We start from the raw sequence: 26,776 nt of genomic DNA on the forward strand, positions 1-26,776 counted from the left end.
ATAAAGCCAATTACAATCAGCCTCCGCCCACGCAGCTTCTCACACTATACTAAACACGCACCACTAATAAAATAAATAACGGTGAGACCTGATCAAATAAAAATGAGCCATGCACAAAGTTCCAAAACAAAGTACATGCATCTCACAGCCTCCAAGTACAGTACTGTAGCTGCTGTTACAGAACCTAGTCGCCCTTGTCTTGTATTTCTTACAGCTGTGGACACATACAGTACGCTACTTCCCTGTGACTTTCACCACAAATCGGCTGTTAATCAGCTCTTTTAATGTTAATCAGCATAACAAATCCACATACAGTATGCCATGTCTATTCCACAACAATTGAATGTACCTGTAACATAAAAGTCATAAGTAATTAGTCCTACGTCACATTACAAGTTCTTTGCCGTTACAAAAAACAACTTTTTTAATACCTCAGACAATTGATTTGTACCTTAAACCACCATGAGAAACGTTGCAAATAAAGGCTCCTTTTTAAAAAAAAAATGCTTTGTTTTTTGTGTTGGTAGTACGTTACAATTTTTTTTTCTTTTGAGCTCTGCCCTGTATATGGATTTGTGCCAAGAGAGACCCACAAGACCGGCTGACACACTGACCCACGAGACCCGCCGTGATCTGTGCCGAAGCGGTAATGATGAGTCTGCAGTTCTCTGCATGACGAGGACAAGACGGGGACACGAACTGATCCCTTTGGCCATGAGCAGGATTCCGTATAGACTGCTGATCCTGTTGAAATGATACAGCTCAACTTCACCTCTCTTACTGGGGAAAGAGAATATACTGTAATTGGGGTGTTTTCACATGCACTGTTTGTGTATACTCTTTTGACAGAAAAACAAGGATGATGCCTAAAATGAAGATAATGTTTATTTTTAAGAATTTTCATTCTTGCCGGTTTAAAAAAAAATAATCTTCCTTTCCACTTTCCAAGGATTTCAGTGACGTGTTACATTCAGGACAAACACTTTTAAGTAGATTCCCAAACTATACAGTACACAGACCTGTGAAAATATTAGAGCTTTGCATGTTTCATAGTGTAATAACACTGAGGTCCTTTTCTCAAAGAACACCAGTGAGCACAACCGGTAACAACATTTAAAACTGCAAAACATTAGGTACTACTTTACACAAAGGGTTGTGAGAGTAGGGAATGAGCTAATCAGCCATGTTGTTAAAGCTAATACTCCGTGTTCTTTCAAATAAGATCCCTGGATCAATTAGCTACTAATTAGTAAAACACTAGCCTGGATGAATGGCCCTCTCTCATTTGTAACCTCTTTTTTTCTATGTCCTCTGTGTACTGAAGTGTGAACAGGCTTTTATCAATCATATTTTAAGATATGATCTTCAGTTACAGGAAGTATTCCTTTTTTGGAAACAACTGACTTATTCCACATCACTTAATAAGTTAATCGTAAATCACGTTTATGATGAGATTTACCGTTAGATAATTTTAGCAAAATATGTTATTTGTAACTCAACACTGGAGAATAGATGTGTTTGAATGGGGCTTTAATGTTAATGTTTAGCACAGCCAACACTGACATAACAGTTAGTTTGGAATCATGCCTCAATACTTAATATGATGGTTATATGATATGGTAATATGTTCCATCGTTCTTGGTCTCATTGGCATTTTTAACTTCTAAAAAAACCTTCTAAAAACATCTTCTAAAAAGCCCTAATATTTTTGTTCATACGACTGGTTCATCATATTAAAGTTTTCAATAGCAATCATTCATTATTTACTTATTTTAAAAAATAAACAGGAGATTTAAAAAAACAACTTTGGTTTCACGTCACATTGAATTGTGAGAGGCGTTTTTTTAAATAGACTTCTGTTTTCAAAGCAGGTTAGTGCTTCCAAAATCATGTCGCCAGGTGGCGATAGCGAGTCTTGTTAACTTAAACTGTTTCAGTGTCATTGGCTGGTCGTTAAGGAAAAAATTATCCTACCCTACTTGTTGATGATCCTTTCAAATGCGGTCAGGAAAAGGGCAGAAGGGTCAAGCGATACAGTAAAGTTCTGGCGTGCCAATATAAACAGGAGGCATACGAATTCGTGCTCTTTTCTGTCTTATTTGTAGCTAAGAGTGAACTCATGTGAGCATCCATATCCATTTTGAAATGGAATGACTTCGGCAGAAAGAGTTTATAGGGGGCGCCAGAACGCTGTAGTGGCTGAGGTTGAAATTTCCTCTCACTACAAGCGGAGTTCCACTTTCTCTCAAGTCGCCACAAGCGCCCCTGCTTTGAATTGAAATATTGCTGCTGGTTCCAAGTGATTATCCCAGGTTTATACACGTTTCAGTTTGTATCTACTACATTTGAACAAGATCGTGTCCTCCGAATTTCTGACAATTGTACGCTCAGAAATTGTTCTTCAATTATGTACAATGTATTGTTTCCTCACCTAATCAAAAAGGGTGTTACCTGGAAACCTGAAACGAAAGACATACAGTACACTCACACCCAGGCTCATACATAGAGGCACATGCATGGGAACCACAACCACAAAAATCAGACTTTTCGAAGCCTATGAAGCAAACCTGAGTCACTGTTTAGGAAACCTTAGTTACAACAAAACCATTAACGTATTATTACAACAGGAACATTTTCAAACTGTGAGGCCACAGTTTTCCCTGAAGTGTATCTTAAAAATGACAAAGAACGCCTTTCAGGGTTGTGGTGTCTTTGAAGAGCAAGCAGTCAACATGAATTCTGAGCCTGTGATTATAAATGAACCCCTGACATGAAAGGAAGAATATTGGTCAAACATGACACTTTATTTCTTTGCTCCAGCTCATATATATTAATCAAAATTCGCCCCAGTAACTTGGTTAATTAAGCAAGGAGGATCACCTCAGGACTTAACCTACTGGAAAGTTAATAACCCTACAATGGCACTGAATGGGTGGGACAAGGTTGACTTGCCTTGGAAAAGACATTACATTTCTGCTTTGCACATATAAAGGCAAGGCTAGCAGGCAGAAGCTTTCTATTGTGTTTTTTTTTACGCAAAGGTTTGTGTGGAAGTCTGAAACAAGACACCTAGCAACATTGTTTAGCCTAATATGCTGGGATACCTCAAGAAATGACTGGATGATTTATTCACTGTTAGCAAGCTTATGTGTAACTCTCTTTTGCCTGTGTCATTCATTATGTTTTGTTTAAATTGCACAGACCGAACTACATGGGCCCATTATGATTTTGACTAAATTATACAGGAATTTAACACTACAGCTATTTCCTGTGATACCCATCATATGACCGAGGATGAAACAAGTTTTGAATGTTCACCTACTGCAGATCATCACAAGCTTTTTCTAACTTTCCATCATAATGAAATCATTCTCCACTCCAGAATAAATCACTTAACATTACTCTTAATCTTTCAAAGTGCACAGGAGGTCTCTTCCTTACCTTAATTTTCTGATCTACCATTTCTACAGTAATTTAAAATAGTTATGCTTTATCGTTGTCGATTCCTACAATGTTAATTTTAGGTACGAGCAAAGGGATTTCAAAGTGTTTTTACCACACAATAAAGAAGTAAATAAAACCCATAAGCAGCAAATAAGCAGATAAATAAGAAGAAACGGCCATTAAAAAAACAAAAAGTCCAAAGTATTAAGTGAAGGACGCAATGTGAATATCAAATATCACATGGGTGATACTGAATTTCAACAAGCAATATACAGGTATGTGAAAGGTCATTGAGTTTACATTGACACATCACTTTCTTCAATTAGTTAGAGCTGATTTATAGAGGAATAAAAATACCCAACAAAGTGTTTGGATCTATTGTTAAGAGAATTCACGTGTGTTCAGTTTTGGCGCTCTATAACAATGGTTCCCAGCACTGATCCTGGTGGAATCCATCATCTTCTAGCTTGGCTCTAGTTGGGTTCCTAATCAGTTTGACTAATTGAAGTCAGTCAATTAGCTTTTGGCTCTTAAAAGGTCAAACGAGATTTGTAATCAGTATCAACCCTGAACCAAGTTCAGAGTTCCAGAACTGCCCCCGTTCAGGTGTGTTGTCTGAAATTTAACCAACTGGACCCCTGCCAAAGGAAGAATTTTTCTTGGCGGGAGGGTCTTGTACAGTATCATTCCCACCTGCATCTGTTAAAATCATCATTTTATCATCTGGTAAGAGCTATTCACTCAGGAACAGTGGCCAGCACATTGAGGAGAGACTGTGTAAAGTTCTGTGTGCTAACTTAGTGGAAACAGTACCCTTGAACTAGGGTTTTTTTTAACACTCAGGACTGACTCAATTAACAAGTCAGATAAAAGGCTAAACAAACAAGCAGATCCATGAAACCGTCAAATTTTGAGCCCAGCTGGAATGAAGTCCATTGGAAACAGTGTTTCCCCTGGATCATAGCTGGTAACCAGTGCTCTATAGCAGCAGTGCAATGCAGAACAGCCAGAGCAGTTTGTGGTCAGAAGGGAATGTTATACTTGGACAGACAAAAGCTTCCATGGACACAAGTGGAAACTTGTGTGGAGTCGAGAAACACGTCTTGACGCAGAGGAATGTGGGATTACGGAATGTAGTCCTGAGCCAAGGGATAGACAGAATTCTTACATCTTTAAGCCACAGTACTAATATCTAAACAAGCAATGTGGACCGCCTCTTCTCGGTTGTACCATTTTGTTATGTCGTTGTGCAAATCTGGGTAAAAAGTCAATGTACGCACCACAGTTGAAACATCACATTGTGTGTTTGTTCTTTTCACATTGCAACAAAATAATGTGAGAATAACTCGTTCCCTTGCAGCTCACATGCTGAGACAGATCCACTCCCTAGGACTGGTTCATTCTATAGGCATGTATTAATTAGTCACGAGTAAAAAGTTTGCTAGGGTCTGTGTCTAGTGCGTTTTCTCTCGCTGCACATCTGGGAGACGGAAACATTTTACAGAAAAGTCTCCTGGATTGTCCCTGTGAATAGACCAGTGTTCACATTCAGCCCCAGGTCACACTGTGCTTGTCTGTGGTGTGTCATTTGAGAGCTCGTGGATCTTGCAAGGATACTGAATCATTCCACATGGTTTACCATTTAGTTTGGGTCTAACATTTCATCCATCACAAACAGGAGCCTTTACTATCAGTGTAACATCACGACAGGATCCAAAGATTAACGGATCAGGCTAAAGCCAAGCAATATCAATAATTTAGACAGCGCCGCTGAATTTTCAGGGAACAATGTTTCTTATGTTTCGCTAAAATAAAAATAACTATTTAGCAGGGTTAATCATGCTTCACCCAACAAAAGTCATTTATCGGGTCCTCTCAGAGACACTCCTTTTTTACTTGAAGACCTGGATTATTTTAGTCAGATAAACCGTAACAACTCAAACCCAGCTGAGAAGACGACCTAGGTTTGTGCCTGCTAACAGAATCCACCTATAAAGATAATCAAGGAATTAAGAGTGGGGGAAGAACACCTGGGATGACTCTAGTAAACAAATATGTTTTCGGATGAAAACAGTCAGGAATCGGAGTGTAATTAATGTTATGACTGTAGGAATAAAATTCATTGAGATAAATGGTTGGAAATGTGCAATGAAGCAACTGAACTGGACGATAAAACGTAAACCTAATTTAAACAAGCACAGAACGAGCCGTGAGTGACTTGTTAAGTGATGGTGATGTCAGAACACAGAGGTTCAGAGGCAGTCATAACAGATGCAGAGATGTCTGCAGAATACGAATGACCTAATACAGAAGAAGCTGAAAGTAGTAAACATCCATAATTACAAAGAAAGAGAGGGAAATTGCTAAAATTGCAGGAAGACTACACCAAAAGTGTATTCACAAGGAATAACTGTAATACATTTTGGTTTAACCTGCTTGCTTATGGGGCAGCCACCTGACCATAGGACCATTCAGAGAGCAAAGATATGGAGATGCTTGAGATAAAACATTGAAAAAGAGGTGTGTGACAGCTAAAGTCGTTAATGATTATGCCTTAGAACAGCTGGGTGAAATTAGCCTGTTTTTCATTACCCCTACTGAATGTCAGTTAAGACCTTCCATTTAATTGTATTGCAATGACTTTAGCAATGTCTTTTGCTGGCACATGACACGAGAATAGGCCTAGTGTGCAACACATGATGTACCAAATAAGATATTATTATAATTGTTGGTGTGATTATTATTTACAGTATTTGGCTCTCTGCTCCAGGTGATTTACAGTTAATAAGACAACTGTATCAAATACAAATATACATAGTGAAATCAGAAAAAGCTTGAAATAAAAACATTATATACATCTGTGACATAGTACAAAACTAAGCAATATAATAAATTTTATTAAATGACTTATACAGTGAAGGGAAATTACAATACAGGATACATTGTAGGCAACATCAATGTAAAAGCAATGAATTTCAACACAATTATCTTCAATATGCAAGTATGAGGCAGCACAAAGAATTCATCAAAAAGGAGGTTTCATAGCCTAATAATTATAGCTGCAGAAGAAAATAAAACAGCTCAACTCACATGTTAAGCTCATAACCAATGTTTGGGATACAGCTTGCCTTCTTGAAAATACTTGCTGAAAGCATTAAAACTCTGAAATAATTAAAACACCTCATGAAATTCTTTATTGCTGGTTGTAGTCATGTTTTGAATGGAGGTAAAATTATCCATTCTAACTGCTCCTACTGGGGAAATGTCGGAAACGTATTAAAAATGCACACACACAGCTACTGAATGAACAGTAGTTTATTTAATTTTAAACAATTGTTGCCTTCTATTTAGCAGGCACAAAAATCTAATTCTGGTTTTGATACTCCTGCTGCATGCTTTAAATTGGGTCTGCAGTTTGCAATTACATGCAGTGGGAAATGGGAAGGACAATTACCTTAATAATCCAGTAGAAAACCTATTTTGCTCAAAACAGCCGGCTTAAAAATATTTCCATATGGTTTACACATCTAACTCTATGAGGTCTGTCTCAGGGGAGCAATATGTCTGTATTCAAGCAGAGGAATAAATACTGGGTGTTGTTTGTTATTGTTTAAGTCAAATGTAAGATCCATTTTCATAGAAGCAATTCCATTCTGTGGTTTGTAATATCTTCTCAGCTCGGAACACAATTAAACATCACCTACAGCAATATGCTGTCTTCCTATGAGATTGTAGATCTGAAAATCAACCTTGAATTACTCTCCTCAGTACACTGGGAAAAACTTGGATGGAATCTATCTAATCTTGTATGGGTTCACTTCATTTTGTATTAAATTCCTCAGGTGTATAAGTGTGGGACAGATTAGACAATGGTGTCTCATTCACATCTTCTAATACTACAAATCAGATGTGATTTGGCTTGTTGTACCCAGATGCTGTGGTTCATTCCCATTATTTCTACAAAATCAAATGTAAAACTTTTAAACTGTAAGTATTTTGTGGATTTTTAAAACTATCCCTATGTATACATCCAATTTCAATAATCACTTAGTCCAGTAGAGGGAATATGTAGCAAAACCCAGGAGACAACAGGCTCAAGACATTATGATGGGGGTCCAGTGACACAGGGAACACTTTGGAGACCATGCAAATTCCATACACAATGTTATCACGGAGTGCATCAAACCCAGCGCCCAACAGTTGTGAGACTGCTCAAACCATTAATTTCAGATTCATATTGACTTATTCTAATTAAATGGTGCCTGTCTCGGTTCTCCTAATTAACCTGATTGGTTTTGATCACTGACTCAGCTGAACATACATAGTATTTTAAGGGCATCCAAACCTGATGATTTAAAGATGCTCTTAGTTCTAGGTGCTGAAGACCTTTTTCAGAAGTGCAGGTCTCGTTCCCATTTAATCAGATAATTAGACCAATTTAATTAAGGAGAGGACAGGTGGAAATAAAGATCAAAAACGGTGAGGATCCAGTAAAAAGTGTTCTTTATGCCACTTTGTTTTAACACATCTGTTTCAAAGAGCGAGCTAGCGTAACACATGATCGAATCCAGTATAATTTGGAGTATATTTTTATATTTTTGAGGTTCATATTGGCTCGCACCTTATATACTGGAATACATTTTAATGGTATTTAATTAAACTTTCGAAGAATTGCACCATATTGTTCAGGCTGCTTGTTTATGATGTAATATTTGAAATAAGCTCCGAGGATACATGTTCCTTCAAGTCTCTCTTTCCCAATGGATTCATTGTTACTCGAGAAGCTTTCCTGCCGAACCCGCCTCACCCAGCCCCTCCACGGCAAGACCCATCGCAACCCATAAACGAACAGTCGTGCTCGGAGCCTGCACAGCCTTAATTAATTTTACTGGAAAGGAGGAGGAAAAAAAATCAAGCCATCCCAGTCCAACTCAATCAACATCATTCCCCTGTGGAACAATTCAATTTATCCCGAGAATGCTTTCCCCCTTGCTCAACTGTCACGGTGTTTTCAGTTTGATTAGTAGAGGCTGTTTTAGGGCTGGACAGGAAATGAGATGCTGCAAAACCACGGCGATCCTTGCTCAGTCTGATTCAGAGCATGGAAGTGGGAGCTTGAATGAATTTGTCACTGGGAAAACAGAGTTAATAGACTAAAGAAACTGGGACTGGAACCCGAAACACGCTCACCATTGACACGCCAGCTTCCTGCTGTATCCTTGGACAACTGGATTTGTTCCCAGCTTTATTTTATTCTGTTTTTTTTTCCCCCAGCAAGGAAAAGGGGACGCATTCCTAATAAGAAATAAGAGCTCAAGGACTTCAGAGTGAGTAAAGAAAATTTTGTTTGCTGCTTTTTGTTACTCCACAGATGTAACAAGGAGGCGACGCGGATTGTCAGAACTGAAACGGTACTGAGCAAATGGAGGTTGTGAAACAGTGTTTGGAAGGAGAGGAATAGTATATTCCTTTAATCCGCTGTGCTGCGGAATGCAAATTTTAGGTAACGTTAGTCGGAAACGGGAAAAGCGTGGCTTTTTGATGAGCAAGGAAACCGGTACATTGCTCGTCCTCAAAGGCCACGAAAATCGCGATCGCGAAGACCAGACGGGTTACAATTTTTAAAATCGTTGAATATCCTGGATGGGGGTTGTGTAGGTGGTCTGTACTGACACCGTATAAAGAGCGCCTGTCTTGTTTGGTGGTCCTAGGATATTCCTGGGATTGTGAGGGGGTCTGTGCCGCAGGGAGCGATACAGGAAAGAGCCGCGGATTGCTTCTGGCCTGTGAAGATAAAAATTGGGATTCCGTGCAAGATTAGAAGAAAGAAAATAGTCATTCTTGAATCCGCCCTGGTCCTTCATCATAAGTGTGAATGTATCAGTGCTTCGGTTATTGATTTCTAAGCTACGGGCGCGTTCCAAGCCATGCTTTTAAAAAAAAACCAATATTTTCTTCTGTTGTAATTGAATATAAAATAGGCGTACAGAAGAAGAGTGCGATGATGCTTACTTAGTGGAGAAAGGCGTATTGTAAGCACAGGCTGTTAACAGAAGTCCTCACATTCGTCCCCACCCAGAGCACTGTAAATATTACTAGCCCAACAACACCAGGTCTGTGCCAGGCATGTGGCCACACATCAGAAACATGTTCTTTTTTTGTTGCGCCCCTACTTCATTGTCTGCTAAAAGAATGTTTCAGTTCTTTCCCTGTCGATGCTTTGTATGTAATATTGTGGAATATACAGACCCCTGATATCGTGTTTCTGTTCGCGTTACATTGTGTTATGACATCTTCCTTGGAGCCTAGTGTCAATGGGGTAATAGTCTTCCCTCTGTTCATACAGGGTGGGCCGGCTGGAAATCTGTATTATGACCCCTAAGGAGTGTAAGATTACTAGGCAGAAGCTTTGTGTTTTTTTCCCACTGCTCATAAATAGCGTTAACAGCGCCTGCGATGCTTTTATCCAGTTTAATACATTTTGTGACGGACGTAATCGCTATATAAACACAGGTATACATCACTGTCTGTTTGAGTGTCCTTGATATATGGGTTACAGCATACCGGCTCGCTTTGGGTTACATTTTCTAAACGTCTCCACCCCGCAAAATGCGATTAATATGCGGCTGCTCTTAAGAAATCCTCAACAACGTCAGCCGTGTAGACGTCCAACCTTTTATTGCAGAGAACTGTATGACGTCATTTAGCTTCTCTATGTGGGTCTTGCATAGCAACAAAGTTCACAGCATACTAAAAGTGGCTGAACATATTTTAGAATCATAATAATTAATAATTGCTTACACTTACATAGCGGTTTTCTGGACACTCCACTCAAAGCGCTTTACAGGTAATGGGGACTCCCCTCCACCACCACCAATGTGCAGCCCCACCTGGATGATTTTACAGATGCATCTGGTAGTTGTGAGAGATAGGAATAATTTATTAATCTAATGGGTGTTTTGTAGAGTCCTTCTGTTTATTTTGTGGTGTCAAGATAAATGTCGAATGCATATTTTAACCGGCTATGCTTGTTAGTAAACCTCATTGTAATTAAGATAAATGAAGGGCAAGGAATGTTAATACATTGTTGAGCACTGTGTGCTGTTATTCAGTGGCATTCGGACAGCGAGCAGGTTAATCTTTTTGACCCATCTACAAGGTACTTGTAGAAAAAAAGCTGTTTTGGAGGTTTTCTTCCAAGTCGGGGGGTGCGTGTCTCAGATGTGCTCCTGCTTGTTATGCAATACCAAGTGTGGCTTTTGCTCTTGTGAAAACATGTCTGAATACTTCTGCAAGAGTCCCATCTCCCGAACTGTTCAAATGACTGGTTATGAAACGTGCCGAAAATCTTAGCGGGCAAAAACAATGGAATAAAAAGACGTTTTGGGTCTGAAAGAGGCAAAATTCCCTTTTATCCAGCTTAAAATAAACTCCCATCAGTTTCCCTGAAGAATAGTTGCTATACAGGATTTCTAGACATTTGTTGACAATTGGCCTGTCAGAGACCCCCTGGTATGTAAGTAATGTACACAAACACCTAATATGGTATGCTTCTGACAACCTTTAATATATTACTTTTAATTAACTTTTTAAATATAGATTTTAGAGAGAGACATTAACAGTATAAGGAGGAATGGGAAATGGACTGTATGGAAACCATATGTCCTTGCCCTGAACTTCTCTCAAATTTGTGAACAAATATACGCCTGACAGTATTTACACGTGTGAAAAGACCATGGTGAAGAGATTCCTTTTAATTGGAGGACACAGATGTTGGGTATGTTTGTGACACTGTGTTTAGTTAATACTTTAGTTAAACAGCCACAATGAATCACTTTGTGTTTAAAAAAAAGTTTAAATGCTTTGTTTTTTATGTGCTGTATGGTTGTAGGCTGCAGAAGTGTTTTGGCTGTCTGAACCACCCAATTTGTTTCCAACTGTTTTTGTAAAAGCTAAGTCTCTAATGGTTATTGGTTTTTCTAAAAAAAAAATGCAGAATGTTAGATACTGAAAGTCAATGGTAACAACAGCCAATGGATATTCTTTATTCCAATTTAATGTGATTTTTTAAAAAAACTTGGCTTAAATGCATTCTATTCTTTTCTGCCCCTTTATAACTACAAGTTTTGACTGCATTTAAAAGAGTTGTTGTCTTTGTGTCTTCATGCTCTTAGGAAATAAATGAAGTCATGTTCAAAGTTGTTTTGGAAATCTTCCCAAAAGATTAACTTCAGTGTTCTGAACGTTTGGCCCGCTGTTTTCCTCAAACCAGATTCTTACATTTAGTGTTAATTGCCCAGTGACAGCTAGCTAATCCCCTATCTGGAACAAAGAGTAGGAATGTCCATTGATCAAGATAACACTCCCATTGGGGAGTAGTTTGATCCCTGTCTGGTTTTACAAGCTGCAAACTCTTATCCGGTGTCTGGTGTTGACTTCTGTGTTTGTTCTAATCTTATCTCATTTTGAGTAGGCCCATATTTTGTGAAATTTAAACAAAAATGAGCCCTATACTGCCAAAAAGACTCCATCACTCCCTTAAAAGGAAGCACTGTGGAACACACTGTAGATGGGACACATTGTCCATCACAGGGCGGGGCACCTGTTGGTCACAAGACAAGCACTCGTATGAGGACAGTTTTATAAACACCACTGGCCGTAACCAGCATCTCGTCTTTTACGAAGGTGACTGAGAACGTCAGAAAATACGGGCTCTCAAAGCTTTATTTAATGAAACAGCTCCTTTTTGTCTTATTACTGATGCATGTAATGTTCAATTTGAAAGAACACTGCTTTTCTTTCTGAGTTCTTTCTGAGGTAACTAAGCTCAGTTTTGAAAATTACCTCTCCATGAGGGCAGGCAATAAAACACATTCTCGGCAATGTGTTACGAAGTAAGCCTAGGTAGGGGGATTTTCGCCCAGCTTTTAGTGTTTTTTCCTCTTCTTTCTGTGCAAATGTACAGTAGCTGTGACAGGCTGGAGCCGAACAGGTGTGGGCCAGATTTCTTTAGTGGAGCTAAGTGTTTTTACCTTCACTCGATGGCCTGATCTGGGGAAGCTGCCAGATAATCATCCTGAGAGAAGGGTGATTAGTTTTCCTTAAGGAAATGCCTCTTTGGTCTTCAGGCAATAAGGAGCTTTCCCCCTTTTTTTTTGCAGTCGCAGACATTGCTTTGCTGGAAGGTCTGGCTCTGTCTGAGGCAAACCGTTTTTTAAAAAGTAAAAAGTGTTCTATGACATGTGTTTGCATGCTGTATCCTTTTGAAATTATGGAGGAGGCTAAGGGGAATCTCACGGTTGTGCATGAAATGTGCTTTATTTGCCTTACTGTCCACAATGTATGCACTCTGTGTATATATGGTGCATCAGGTGTACACATGTGGTCGCTTTTAACCTACATGGTGAGTTATAATTTTCAGAACTGTGACTTTCTGATCGTAGAGACAAGCCAGTGTCTCTCCAGGGCTGCTGGAGGTAGCCAGCTACCTCGCAGTTTGTAACTTCATCTCAGACATTTTCTCCACTTTCTGTAGACTGCAGAAACACTCTGAGCTCATGAGGCTTTTAACTTTTCCTTGTTTAATGGACTGTACCTAACTAAAGTAGCCTCCAAACGTGATGATACTATTGAACTATTGAGTGAGACTTGATTTGATAAAGACAGGAGTTTTCAACATTTATGATGAATGTAAATGAGTTGAAAATGTATTCTGTACACGTAAGGACTCGGGTATTCTTAGGGAATCTGGTATTCTTACAAAGCCTCTGGAAGTTTCCAGAAGCTTCTGGTAGCCACCTTGATTGCCACTGGGCATTGAGCGAAGCTGGACACACTATCGAAACACTCAGTATTGTGTCATAATGAGGAAAGTCAGGAAATTGTCTGAAGATCTGAGATACAAGATTATCCACTTCTACAACTCCAGTGACAAATATAAAAATCCATAACACATTCCAGCTTTGATATTGGAATTTATTACCAAGACATTCAAGGCTTATGGGTTGGTTGCTATCCAACCAGGACAGTTGCTAAGAAGGTTTAATCGGTATGTGTGGTCAGAAAAGAGGTTTTGAAGGCTATCCCCAATGCCATCAATTGGAAATGTCCAAAAAAAACTTTCTTGGATGTCCTCAGGATGTAACCTGGGGTTGCCAGTTGCCGAGTCCCATGAATATTGTATAATGAATATACCAGCATCTTAATTGAAAATGCATTTCTTAAAGTAACCATCCACGAGTCTGCAGAAATGACAACAAATAGACACCTGAGTCAACTGGGACTTCACGTTGTTGTTGGATGAAACACAGATTGAGTTTTTGTAGCACAGAGTCTCAGTAGTACAGAAAGGTGAAGTTTTAAGAATGTCATCCCTTCTGTGAAGAATAGAAGTGGGTCAGCATTAGTCTTGATTTCCAGTACAACATCTGGTCCTGTTTTATTTTTAGTTAGCACTGAAAAACCGACTGATTTTCAACATATTGCAGCTAAAAGTGAATGTACTTTATAATTGAGCCATGTATTAAGCTCAGTGATTCATTTGGACAACTTGATTGGTCATCACAGTCTCCAACAGAATGTTTATGATGTTGACTGAGGTAAGCAAATCACAAGAACAGGCTGTTGCATCCTGGAGGAGTTGTCGGATATTGTTCATGATTAATAAGAATGCTTACAGCTCCAGGAAGCTCCTCCTTGAAGTTTCAAAGCCTAAGGACGGTCCACTAAGGATTTATAGCCTGGATGTGAATTTGAACATCAGGCATTTATAAATGCAAGTAACCGTTTTTGACTGATGCTCTATTAATACATATAATACTGAAAGCCATTCAGGTCTGTAATATTGGAGAGCCCAATCAAAAATAACCTTTTAAAACAACAGCAACATCCGTACATTTGCGGGACAGCTCAGTGAGGGTGCGAGTAAACTTGCAGGGTAAAAGAAGAAGGTTTCTGCCTATTGCAGTCAACCTAGTTAGATATTTGAATCTTATATCTGATTAGAATCCGTGGCGCTCTGTGACTCAGTTCATGAACTCCGAAACCTGGGGAATGATGGATAATACAGAAAAGACGTGACGCATCAAAGAAAGATGAAATAGTGTGTAATTCTCAATGTGGAGAACGATAGCCTAACCTCAGGTCCTGCAATTAATACGTGGATCATGATAATTAGTATTTTACACGAGGGGTGAAAATACATTTTCGGAATGGTTTGCATACCGATTAATTTGCTAATGAAATGAGACGGACCTCTCAAATAATATGTGCTCAATCCCTGTCTGTGGTATGAAGATGAAAAGGAGGTGGTGATGATTTATTCCCTGCTGAAAGGAATAAAGGGACACAACGTTTCGGCTTCAGACTCCCTCACACCTGAAGAAGGCTCCACAGCCGAAACATTGCATCTCTTTTCCCTTCAGCAGGGAATACACCTTTACGTTAGCCTATGCTACTGATGCAGCTACCTACTTGAGATCAAAATAATAATAATTGCTCACACTTATGTAGCACTTTTCTGGGCACTCCACTCAAAGCACTTTACAGGTAATGGGGACTCCCCTCCACCACCACCAGTGTGCAGCCCCACCTGGATGATGCGACGGCAGCCATAGTGCACCAGAACGCTCCCCACACACCAGCTCTCAGTGGGGAGGAGAGCAGAGTAATGAAGCCAGTTCATAGATGGGGATTATTAGGAGGCCATGATTGGTAAGGGCCAATGGGAAATTTGGCCAGGACGCCAGGGTTACACCCCTACTCTTTTCGAGAAACCACAGAGAGTCAGGACCTCCGTTTTACGTCTCATCCGAAGGACGGAGCCTGTTTACAGTACAGTGTCCCCATCACTATACTGGGGCATTAGGACCCACATGGACTGCAGGGTGAGCGCCCCCCGCTGGCCCCACTAACACCTCTTCCAACAGCAACCTTAGTTTTTCCCAGGAGTCTCCCATCCAGGTACTGACCAGGCTCACACCTGCTGAGCTTCAATGGGCTGCCAGTTGTGAGTTGCTGAGTGATATGGCTCCTGGCCATAATGCTGTAGCTAAACCTTTTTCCTGGGAAGCTACACTTTTAAGATGCCATTATAGATAGATTATCAAAAATTGCAGGAGTAAAACATGGATGGTTATTTCACCTTTTTCTCCTGAAAGATGAATGATACACTTAGTCACATTAATGTAGTCACAATAGGGCACAATTAGAAAGAAATATGAATTTAAACACCTGATTGATGACTTTTTAAAGAGTATTCCTGTCTGTATGTAATTAGTGTTAATTCGTAGTACTATTAAGTTTGATACATTAATGTATAATCTTTTTTTTCAGATTCATAGAGCAGGTCAGGATGTAAAATGAAAGTAATTGTGATCCCAATTTTTAAAGGTTTTATCTAAAAATGTTTCTGTTTTTATATGTAGGTCTAGTCTAAATATTAGAAAATTATTTTTTTTGCCCACTGTCAGAAAGTGTGGTTTGACAGGTTTAATAGCAGAAATAATAGAATAGTGGTGTATATTGTAATTATGCAAATGCATAACTGATTTTTTGTGCACCACTGCCCTCTTGTCTGGTTTGGCTAAATAGCTAAAATTATGCATATCGATGAAACGTATTGTTATTCATAGATCAGGAGAGGTTAGTAAATTATACTTGTGTAGCACATTCCCCAAATGGCTTGTATTTTATTACAGTGCTTTGTCTTATTCTGAAGTGTTACAGACAATGGAGAGCTATTATTTGCCATCACTGTGACTCTGCTCCAGCAAAGTTCATATCATAGAGGCTTCCTCCTTGTTCATCTGTTAAGTATGATCTTCCTATGCTTGTGAAAATACTAATACCTCTAACTGTGCTGGTTAAAATAACAACCTCTTAATCCTTTGCAGGTGAATTAAAACAACTTATCCAACCAGACCCTCCAGTCTTAAACTTCTCGGTCTTTGTGAAGCCTTTCCAGCTGAAAACAAAAAAGTTCATTTAAAAATGGCACATCAGTTGGTAGAGTAGTGTACCTAATGGAACAGTTCTTCCCCAGGAGTGCTTAGAAGTTGTCCAGTATGTTTATAAGAATGAAGCTTTTCACCCCAGAAAAAGCTGAACATAAACCTTCATTCCTGTTGCCCAGACTAAGCCCAAAACCAGATCACAGGTTTCTCTTTTCCCTTAAATGTTGCATGTTCGCCATTCAAGCTCATTATATTACATGGCGAGCAGGTGTAGGATTGGATTACGATCCTTAGTTCTCTTGCATTCGTGCTTCACTGCTTACAGTACCTTGCTTAACTCCAATTTGTCTTAGCCCGATCTTCTTTAATATTGCACTGTACAGGTGTTCCGGTTAGCTGGGAGTTCAGAACAAAAAATGAATTATCCTTGTTAGCAAGTTGTTGACAAGAAAACATTGAGTAAATGTTAATAACAATAAGCTACAATATGACGGAGATAATAATGTGGAGTGGTGAGGTCTGTTTTGTATGTGCTGGTTTAAAGCTGAAGCTTCAGATTTGCTGTTCCTTCACTCTCCATCATGACTTTACTATGATGTACACTAGAGTGATTGTCTGTGTTCAGTTTGGAGAGCACATGTCCTACAGTTGAAGGTTGCAGAGAGCTCAAGCCTATCTCGGTGGATCAGCTAGTGCATGGTGGTATATGGCCTGGATGGGACACTGGGGCCAGTTTGCCCAGAATTAAACCCAATTAATGCCAATTAAACGACCAGAATTAACCTACCAATATGTCTTCACCTGTGCTCAGTTTGGAAGACAAATGTCCTTCTAACAGGCATTTCTGTGACAAATGCAAAACCCAGGATGTAAGTGGCGCTATATTTCCTTCTGTTTTCTAACTGCTTCATCCACTTGAGGGTCCTGATGAGCAAGGTGTGATACATCCTGCTCGGGACGTCGCTCCATCTGGGGGCAGACGGACACAAACTCAATCATGTAGACACTCGGTTTCCCCAGAAACCAGCTAATCCACCAGCATTTCTTTAGACTGTGGGAGGAACCTGTAGCACCTGGAGGAAACCAGTGAAAACCGGGGGAGAACATACAAACTCCACACAGACAGTCACCCCAGGTCCAGAATTAAACACAGGGTCCTAGCTCTGTGGGCTAGCAATAACTACTGAGCCCCAGTGCTACAGTATATTCACGTTTTATTGACTCAGCAATTTATTGTTTGAATACAGCCACTCTTAAGGATGTTTACCCTACAGCGTACAAAATGAGGATTTAACAGTCAGCATTGAGAGCTAATTCGGCTCTCTGGCACAGACCCCGAGGAGAGGAATGAATGCCATCTTTACAGGAGGCTTTGCTTTTGTGGACTTTATTGGCAGCTGTGACGGCCGTTCAGAAAAATGCACGCAGATACATTCCCTTCCCTGGACAGAGAGAAACCGAGAACTGAAAGGATCTCCCAGACATCTGCTGTGCAAGGGCAGGGCTTCTCGGGAAGAGGATTTAAGGGGGACAAGGGAGCTTGTCATTTACCCTTCCTTCAACATCACAGCCTCTTTGGCTGCGTCTAAAAATACTAAACGGGACCAAATCCTGTCAACTTGCAGCCACCCCCTTATAATGAGGAACTACAAGGGGTTCTCATCCTGTGGTCTATGGGGGTCCTAATGCCCCAGTATAGTGACAGGGACACTATACTGTAAAAAACAGACACTGTCCTTTGGATGAGACGTAAAACTGAGGTCCTGACTCTATGTGGTCATTAAAAATCCCAGGGCGTTTCTCGAAAAGAGTAGGCGTGTAACTCCGGCGTCCTGCCACTCTTGCCGGCCTCAATTTAAAATATTGTGGATGATTTTGGACATGTAGCTCTGTTGGATAGCACTGCAATGCTCCCTGGGGCAGCCACCTATTGTGTGGCTAATCTAGGAGTACCAAACCCTTAAAATGGGAGAGTTGGAGTTGGGTCATTTGACTCATGACTGTCCAGGTTGAATAAAAAACAAGTTACAAATGAGAGCAGGCCATCTTCAGCCCGCCTCGGTCTTTGTTTTCTTGTAGCTCATGGATCAAAGGATCTCGTCTGTCTGGATGATTGCCGGGAATTTGGTTCATTTGGTTCCATGCTCTTACAGCAGGGGCTCCCAGTCTTGGGCCTGGAGGGTCTGCCCACCTGCTGGTTTTCATTCCAGCTGTGCTTAATTACCTAATTGAAGCCTTAATTGAATTAATAAGCTGCACGATTGGAACATTTGCAAGTTATTTTTTTCCCCCCTGACTCAAGTTGAGTTTGGGATTTGATTTTCATTAGGAAATGCAATAAAATGGCTGTTTTATCTGAATACAGTCACTCGGCTCAAATTAATCCTGTTGCCAAGTCAATTACAAATTCAATGGCGTTATTGACAACTTGTGTGGAACAAAAATGGACAGGTGTGTGGATCTCGAAGACAAGGATTGGAAACCCACACTCTGTTGTGTGTCTCCTGTTTTCAGTCCTAACTGCCACACCTGTTGAGCTGACATTAGTTCCAAGTCCTTGTTTCACTAATGATCTGGCTGCAGTCTTTGGGGTCGCCTTTCAGAGTTTTAGATGCTTGTCAAGTTCCCATATTCTCTTCTGTGGGAAGCTGAAGACATTAAGTCTTACCTTAATGACCATGAATTAACGTTGTTGCCTTTCTTTTGGAGCATATGCCATAACTGCAATCTCCTTCATGCAACATGCTGTTCAAAACCTATACACAGTATTCTAAGCTGGGTGTCATCGGTGCATCGAAAGTAACCAGTCAAAAATCAGTGTCTTTTAATATTTGAGCCATTAGAAAAGAGTATTATTCATCCAAAGTCAAACTGAGAAAACAAGTCATGTCCTTTATATATTCCCATGCTCTGCATTTCTTCATGTTTGTTTTTATCATGTCTTTGAAATGCGCCTTCTGTCCGTCTCTGGTAAGATTGCCTTGGCTGAGACAAGAAAACCGTCTATGGGAAAGAAGTAGCACAAGAATGATATTTGTTTTCTCACAACATCTGCCGATATTTTAATGAATCCCATCTAGGAAAAAGTGTCGCGTGTTTGAAAATTCACCCCAATACTTGTAGTTTTAGATGGTTGCAAAACTGTTTGAGGGTATTTTTTAATTCATACTTAATAAGATTAAAGAAAGGAATTGGAATAAAAGTATTAGTCCTTAATGGTATCTGGTGTGAAGATGTTTATCCACTTTGGCAGGAATGGAAATCAGTTTGCACTGAAAACATGGGGAAAAATGTTCTGTAAAAAATGTCATTTTTAATGGTGCAGGGCTTGTTCTAATTAACTGGATGGATGGATTTGTCTGCACTTATCACTCAAAGGCAACTTGTTGAGTATATTGCACAAGTGTTCAGCAGCTCGGTTGTAAAAGCATTATAGTTAAAAAGAAAAGGCAGGAGAAAACCCAACAACCAAATTCCACCTTTACTGTCAGATGACTCAATTCTGATTGCAGGGATTGAGGAGGAATTTTGTATTGAATGCTGTGAAGGCTAGAAAAAATGTTTTCTATGCCGGTGTCATTTTTTTTTCAATATTGCAGTTTTTAAAATATCCTGAAAGCCTAGATCTTTCTTCAGATGTATTGCCTGCAGCTCATCCACGTGGTTTTTTTTCTTTTTCATTTTACTGCTGACAATATAAAAAAGCCGTTGCAAACTTCAAGGAAAAGATATTAGTTTACCACTTGAAAGATCAGAACTGTGCTTAATGCCATCACCTGTGCGTTGCTTCTTACCGTTTAATGAAGTATATGGATCCATTGCTACTATTCTTGAAGGGTCAGGCTTTAACATCAGTGAATTAACCGAAATGCCATTTAATATTATAGAGCTCGTGCCAATCGGTGTCCTGAAAGAAAGTTCAAAGCAATTCCGCACCGGTGAACATGTAGTCTTTCACTGCAACATATCAAATGTTCATGTCCATCAACATTGTTTCAATATATTTGTTGCCGTTTGGAAGACAGTCACTCAGCCTCTCCCGATATAATGTTGCAGTAGCCTTTGCAAGCTTTTTATACCCCTGGAGGAAGAAAACCCTCCGTTTGGGTTATGAACCTAAATATTCCGAGGGGAAACCACACAGCCCATCTTCTGGTGATTGCTAGTATCTGCCTGATCCAAATATCTCGTCCAGGTGTTTCTTTAAGGACCCCATAGAATCTGCTAGGCATTTTTGTCCTACTGTTTGTGTAATGAAGTATTTCTTGGAGTGCAGTACCGAATACCACTCCCTTGAGTTTCAATTTCAGGTTGTCGTTTTACCACAATTCCGGAATTAGTCCTGCAGGTTGGCCATGTCAATATCTGTAGTGATTTTAAGCTTGTGTTAAGTCTCCCATCGTTTTCTCCGTTGGAGCCTGAAGAGATGTCATTTCTTTTTCTGTAGGCATCATCCCTTTGAGGTCTGTAAACAGCCTTGTTGTCGGAACTCATTTTAGAGCAGCAGTTGCACCAGTTGTTGAAATAAGTAGCATTAGGGCAACATTCCACTTATTTGGGGACACAAAATGGTCTTTGTAAGAAAAGTAGAATCTGATTTCTTTGGAAAATAAAATCGCAGGAAGGACAAGTTAAATGTCAAGAAGGAAAATTAAAATCGAACGGCGACATAAAGCAGGTTGATGCGGAAGTACACTTTAAAAGGGTTCACTGTACAATGTACTTTATAAAATCACAATTTGAATTCGGTTTCAAATACAGAAGCTGTATTAACTAATTATAATTAATTATAACTTATTATTAGCACTTTGTGTTCGTATAAGATATCGAAAGTTCCTTGCTGTCTTATGTCATCTCTTTCAATTTATTTCTATAACTAACAGTTGTTCACTGAAAACCACATCTCATGAGAAGATGGGTGAAATCCCTTTAATGAAGGCTATTGGCTAGGTTGCAATTAAAATACAAATGTTTTGTTGTCCATGACCCTAAATTGGAAGAGGTGGTTAGAAAATGGGTGGATGTTTTATGATGTATGAACGTGAACTTTTTTCCCAACCTGCTCCCAACAGGCCCCTGGGAAAGCCTGATGATTATTTACCTGTCGTGTTTATGCAAGACTTGCATTCAAACCGCTGTCCAACTGTTAATGTATGTACTGTAGTGCAAACGTTAGTGTAGAGTAGCATAGAAAATCTAGAATGCAGCGCAGTGCATCACAACTTACAAAAATGACAAAACCAGACAAAATGCAGCAATTTTAATTAATAACTGCAAGAGCATCCATGAATAATACGCACTAGAATTAAAAATGTGGAAAAAAAAATTCTGGTCTTCCCCAAGGTCCAGTGACCCAAGAAACCTGAACAATGAACAACCTGAATCAGTGTGTTAAAATTAAATCAGGGTCAGTAGCTTGTTCATATAAAAAATGTATCGGCTTTTATTTTGTCTCGGTAGGCCACTCTGATAGCTGAGCAGGAAGGCAAAAGGACTTTTCTTATTAAACTTTGTATCAGGTTTTCTGCCTGTTTTAGTTGTTTTTTTGGGGGGGGTTTGCTTTTTTAATTTTAAAAACCTATCAGGTTTTCTGCCTGTTTTAGTTGTTTTTTTGGGGGGGGGTTTGCTTTTTTAATTTTAAAAACCTACAGTAGGTCTCATCAATATTGGTCTTCTACCTGGGGTACTTTTCTGATAATTACCAGCTGGCATTCAGCATAACTTGCGGTTTTTCTTGCACCGTTCGTGTAGGAGAGCGAGAGGCCCGTGCTTGTATCCCCCTCCAATATGTGCTGTCAGAGTGACAACTTCTTTTCTCACATAAAACCGGAACAACGCAGACTTCACAGTTTGCTTGGACATTCAGCAAAGCCGTACATTGGACACCAAGTACACAGACCTGAACGGACGATATGCTTTATCGGTTTCTACTACCCATTCACTTGCTTCACAATCTCGCACCAAATCACAGAGCTCAAGGAATCTGAGTAGCTTTCTTAGGGAGAGGGACACGATAAACAGTGTTCTGTTGGCGGTAGCAGTGCTTGAGCCACTAACCTAATTGCAACAAGCTCTGATCCTTACCTACTGCGACAAGAACCCTCCATACTCGAAGAGCTGTTTTATTCGTTCTTTCTAAATCGGCACCATTGAAACGTGCTTACTCCTATATTCCGCAAATGGCTGCTCACGGACAACTCCCACCTTTCCTTTTCCATGGCTGGGTGTTGTATCCCGGACAGACCTGTTGCAGCTGGTCTGATTTGAAATCTGCTTCTGGAAAATCCTTCCCAAAGTGGGCGTGGGGCACTCGGTTAATTTGGTTCATTTTAATTTTGGTTGGAGCTACACAACTCAGGTTATAGATTGGGGGGGGGGGGAGTGGTTTCCTAACACAAAAAAAATAAGGCTTTGAAGTCCAGGGTTAGCTGATCTCCACCAAGGCTTTAATATAGGGCTAGCTAGCAGGAGCTTCATTTAGTTGTGATGGCACAGAGTTCCTGTCAGACTAAGGAGGGAATCGAGCCCAGTTCCTGAAACATCAGCTGATTGCCCCTTCAGTGAGTCTGTGAAATCTTTACTCCTGATTTACATCCTCTTTCTGTTCTGTTCTCCAGGGCTAATTCTTTGACTGTGTGTCTGTTTTTGCTCAATGAGGGGTCATTGAAGGACACTGATAAGTTATTGGACTATAAGCAGATAGCGGCTAACTTTGTTGTCACCATTGTCTTTAAAAGCAGGTCTGCCCTTATCAGTTTTTTTTTTCTTTGATGCCTCAAAATATTGTGCCGGCCTTATACGCTGATATAATGTAGAACAGTATTTTAATATTGCAGGCAAAAACACTACTTCCACTCTTTCCCATTATAAAGCTTTTGTCTGAAAATAGGGTATTTGAATACATGGGATCTCTCGATTATGTACAGTAATAGGGTTACTGGCCTAGTGTACGTGCTATCTAATCATGCATTACCTTTCTTGATACCTGAAATAGATGCTGAAAAACAGCATGATAAATAGTGTGCGCCTATCCAAGTCCAAGATAATATACTTGGTAAATTGCGTGCGTTTGTGATGTATGTTTACATGTTAAGATAAGGTATTCAGAAAAAATGTCAGTCTACGGGAATTGAAATCCCTTATAAGAGACTTACATAGGTATTAAACAGGCAATTCACTGTTTTGGTAGAAATTAAACCTGCAAATCTTCAATGTGTTAATAAGAGATATAGGGTCATCTTCTAAGACGGTTACAGTGCCTTGATTGTTGTGTATTAGGCAGACTGACAGGAGGTGAAGCCAGATTTTTCCTTACTTTGTCAACGCACACACCCACATTGGAAAGAGAGCAGAAATGGATTCCCTGAATAAAGCTGGCTTAAGCTAACAGCCAGAGCAGAATGACTCCAGTGGACTCTGCCCCCTTTTTTCCAGCTCAGCTGTTGTGCAATGTCAATAGCGAGAGCTGTCTCCTGTACTGTTCCGCTGAGGTCTGGATTCTTCAGATTGCTTTTACCTGCCTGAACAGGAGGCTGAGGAATTGTGTTCCTTGTAAATCGTAGCTTGATTTCAGATGAGTATCTTTGTGTCTGACAGTAATAACCTGCATGATGACTCCTGTATAAGAACACATTTTCAAAGTGCAAACATGTAGGGAAATCATAAGGAGATGGTTCCAGCTTTTTTTTCCCCTTTTGCAGAAAGGAAAGTTAAAACGTGATATCGGATTTATTAGGGTATGTTTTGTATCTCTTTCTCCCCCAGATATTTGAGCTTTAAAAAAAGATAACCAAGAAATAAGCACTTTGAGTAACAGTGTTTGTTAGGTTCATGAATAATCACGTATAAAACTTGATTATTTATTAAATAAGACTTTTTCCTGTAAATTAGTTTTGTTTCATCAAAGACTTTTAACATGAGGATAAATCAAAATCTTGACCTGGGCCTTTGTTATGAGTCTGTGACAGAGCAGAAAGACCTTTTAGCATTAACATGCCAGGCAGAATAAAATGTGATAATGAAGACTGTATATTTACTGTGTATTATCAATTTTAAAATCATGGATTGAAAAATTGTGCCAGAGTAACACGTGGTAAAAAGTAAAAAAACCGGGAAGCCGGTGTTGAATGGTATTACGTTTTGTGATGAGGTGATCATAGAACGTACTGTACGAATGAGAAAGTGGGGCATGTCTTCTCCAGATTAAAGCAGATTTTAGGGAATGGATGCCTAATTACTGGAGTTGCTCTATCTGATCTGGCCTTATGTACATTTCCAATTGCCTCACTACTGGCTTATCAAGTGCTGGAATGGAGCTGGAAGATACCATCATCATTCAAAACGGATTCATGTGAGCAGAGCCTAGATTTCTTTGGTTCGGTTTCAAAATGGTAAAATGTGACCAAGTGTCTTCAGGGAAGCCTTGATATGAGAATTGAAAGAGACTGTGAGAACAGAGGCTAATGGTGATAAATGTTGTCAAACGTGAAAAGACAGTTTATACAGTAGTGATGCTCCGGTTCTCAAGAAGCGTGAAAACAGGCTTGGGAAATTTTCAGATTACTGTCGGACCAAAAGGTAAAATTTCTGTATCAACTGAAAGAAAAGTAATGTTGACAAGAAGCTGGCATCTTCATTTAATGGTGCGTTAGATTTTTTTTTCCCCACTCGCCATTAATTTTAGCTCCTTGGCGTTCAGTGTAGTTTAGTGATCGCTTCTAATGGAAACCAGGTTGTTTGCCTGTCATCCCTGACATTTATTCCGGTAGCTGGAAATTAAGTGTTTTGGAGATTTACTACAAGTAGTGATTTTGGTTCGGAACTGACTGGCACATGGAACAGACGAAGTTGTCAAAAAGCGATCAAAGGCGAACAGCCCAGAAGATTGAAATCTGAACAGTTCCACCTATGCCTTAATACTGTGAAGCAAGGATTAACCTCCTGTTATTCTTGTCTGTGTGAATTAGTTGTAGTGGTCTTTCCTAGGCAGCATGGTGTTGCAGTGGCTAGCGTTGCTGTATTGCTGCAGCGGGGCTCCTGGGATCAATTCCAGAATATTCTGGAGGTGCAATCTGTGTGAAGTTTGTCCGATCACTCCACGTTTGTGTGGGTTTCCAGACATGCGATACTGGTAGGTTAATTGGCGTCTGGGAAAACTGGTGTGCCCTGCAATGGACTGGCGTCACATCCAGGGTTTATCTGGCTTTGTGCCCTCTGTTTAACTGGATAGGCTCCAGCTCCCCTGTGATCCTGTACTGGATCAAGTGGTTAGAAAGTGGATGGATGGTCTTTTCTCTATTATTTGATCCTTAGAAGGGATGATTTATCAACAGGTTGACAGAGGAATCATTCTTTTAAGGAAGCAAAATTTTGGTCTCTCAATGGAAAAAATAACAGTAGGTGCCTCATTCTTTGCTGTGATCTGCCAGGCTAGGGTTCTTCCTAAACGCCCCCTACTGAAGGGTAAAGACGAGCTAGTCTGTCTCTGTGGAGAAAGAACTGTGTTCTAGCAATCGGGCACACAATTTTATTTTCTGCTCTTTCTTTTCCCTGTTTGGACATGTTGGGGAAAGCCTGACAGCTTTCTCCACCCCTACAGCTGTTACCACTCGGCCCAGGCGTTTAACCCTTTAGACAAGGTGCAGCACAACCTGAAAACCGAGACTGTGTCGTGTTTTGTTTTGAAGCAAATGCTGTTATAGTCCTAACTCCTTTTCCAGTAATGGATAGAGAGAGTGGGTGAGAGAAGCTAAGTGTTTAACCAGACGCCTCTATCGTTCCTTTACAAGGGAACAATCAAGCTGTATTTAAAGTAGAGCAGTACAGGATTATAGAAATTTGCAGTTCATAGGCAACTCCTGTTGAAAATGTAGTCCTTCATTCTTCATACAAACTTTAATTTGGAAACTGCCATTTTTTTGACTAGCGTCTTTTTTCCATGTCCATTATTTGCAGACTTATTTGAGAGTCAACACCTAGCTAAAACTGAACAAACAGCCAGTTTAGTTTGTATCTGTACGGCATCATCAGGAGTCCTTGCTTGTTCATCGATTATAAATCGGAGCTTTGGAATGCAGAGTTGGATGGCCCTAAATGTCCACATGCCAGGTAGTGTTATGCACAGAAATGGATGAACATAAGTTTCATGGCGGTGTTGGTGCTGAACATTTTGTAATGGAGACTAATGGGAATTATATTTTACTTTTTTTTTTAAATAAGGAAACTGGTGAATAAACCACCAGTAACTCTGAGACCCTAATAAACCTTGGTTGCACATCTCCTCTGAAAGGAGAATATTTACAAGTCATAAAAACTGGATTAACTGGAAAAATGGCTTCCATGGTCCAATGATTAAATAACATTACATACGTTTTAATACG

At 39.9% G+C, this 26,776-nt stretch overlaps 1 protein-coding gene across 5 annotated transcripts in view; it reads left to right on the forward strand.

Annotated features, from left to right (window-relative positions):
• The first annotated feature begins 8,257 nt into the window (after positions 1-8,257).
• Positions 8,258-26,776, forward strand: part of raph1a (Ras association (RalGDS/AF-6) and pleckstrin homology domains 1a) — a 134,547-nt gene continuing 116,028 nt past the window's right edge. For 3 of the 5 annotated variants that reach the window (XM_088606652.1, XM_088606654.1, XM_088606656.1), the window contains exon 1: positions 8,259-8,771. The gene's annotated coding sequence lies outside the window, so the exon portion shown is untranslated. Of the gene's footprint in view, positions 8,772-26,776 lie in introns of all 5 variants that reach the window. The other 2 variants (XM_088606653.1, XM_088606657.1) reach the window with 2 other exon arrangements.

This window comes from Lepisosteus platostomus, chromosome 14, assembly GCF_059453375.1.
Source record: "Lepisosteus platostomus isolate fLepPlt1 chromosome 14, fLepPlt1.hap1, whole genome shotgun sequence".
Classification (NCBI taxonomy): domain Eukaryota; kingdom Metazoa; phylum Chordata; class Actinopteri; order Semionotiformes; family Lepisosteidae; genus Lepisosteus; species Lepisosteus platostomus.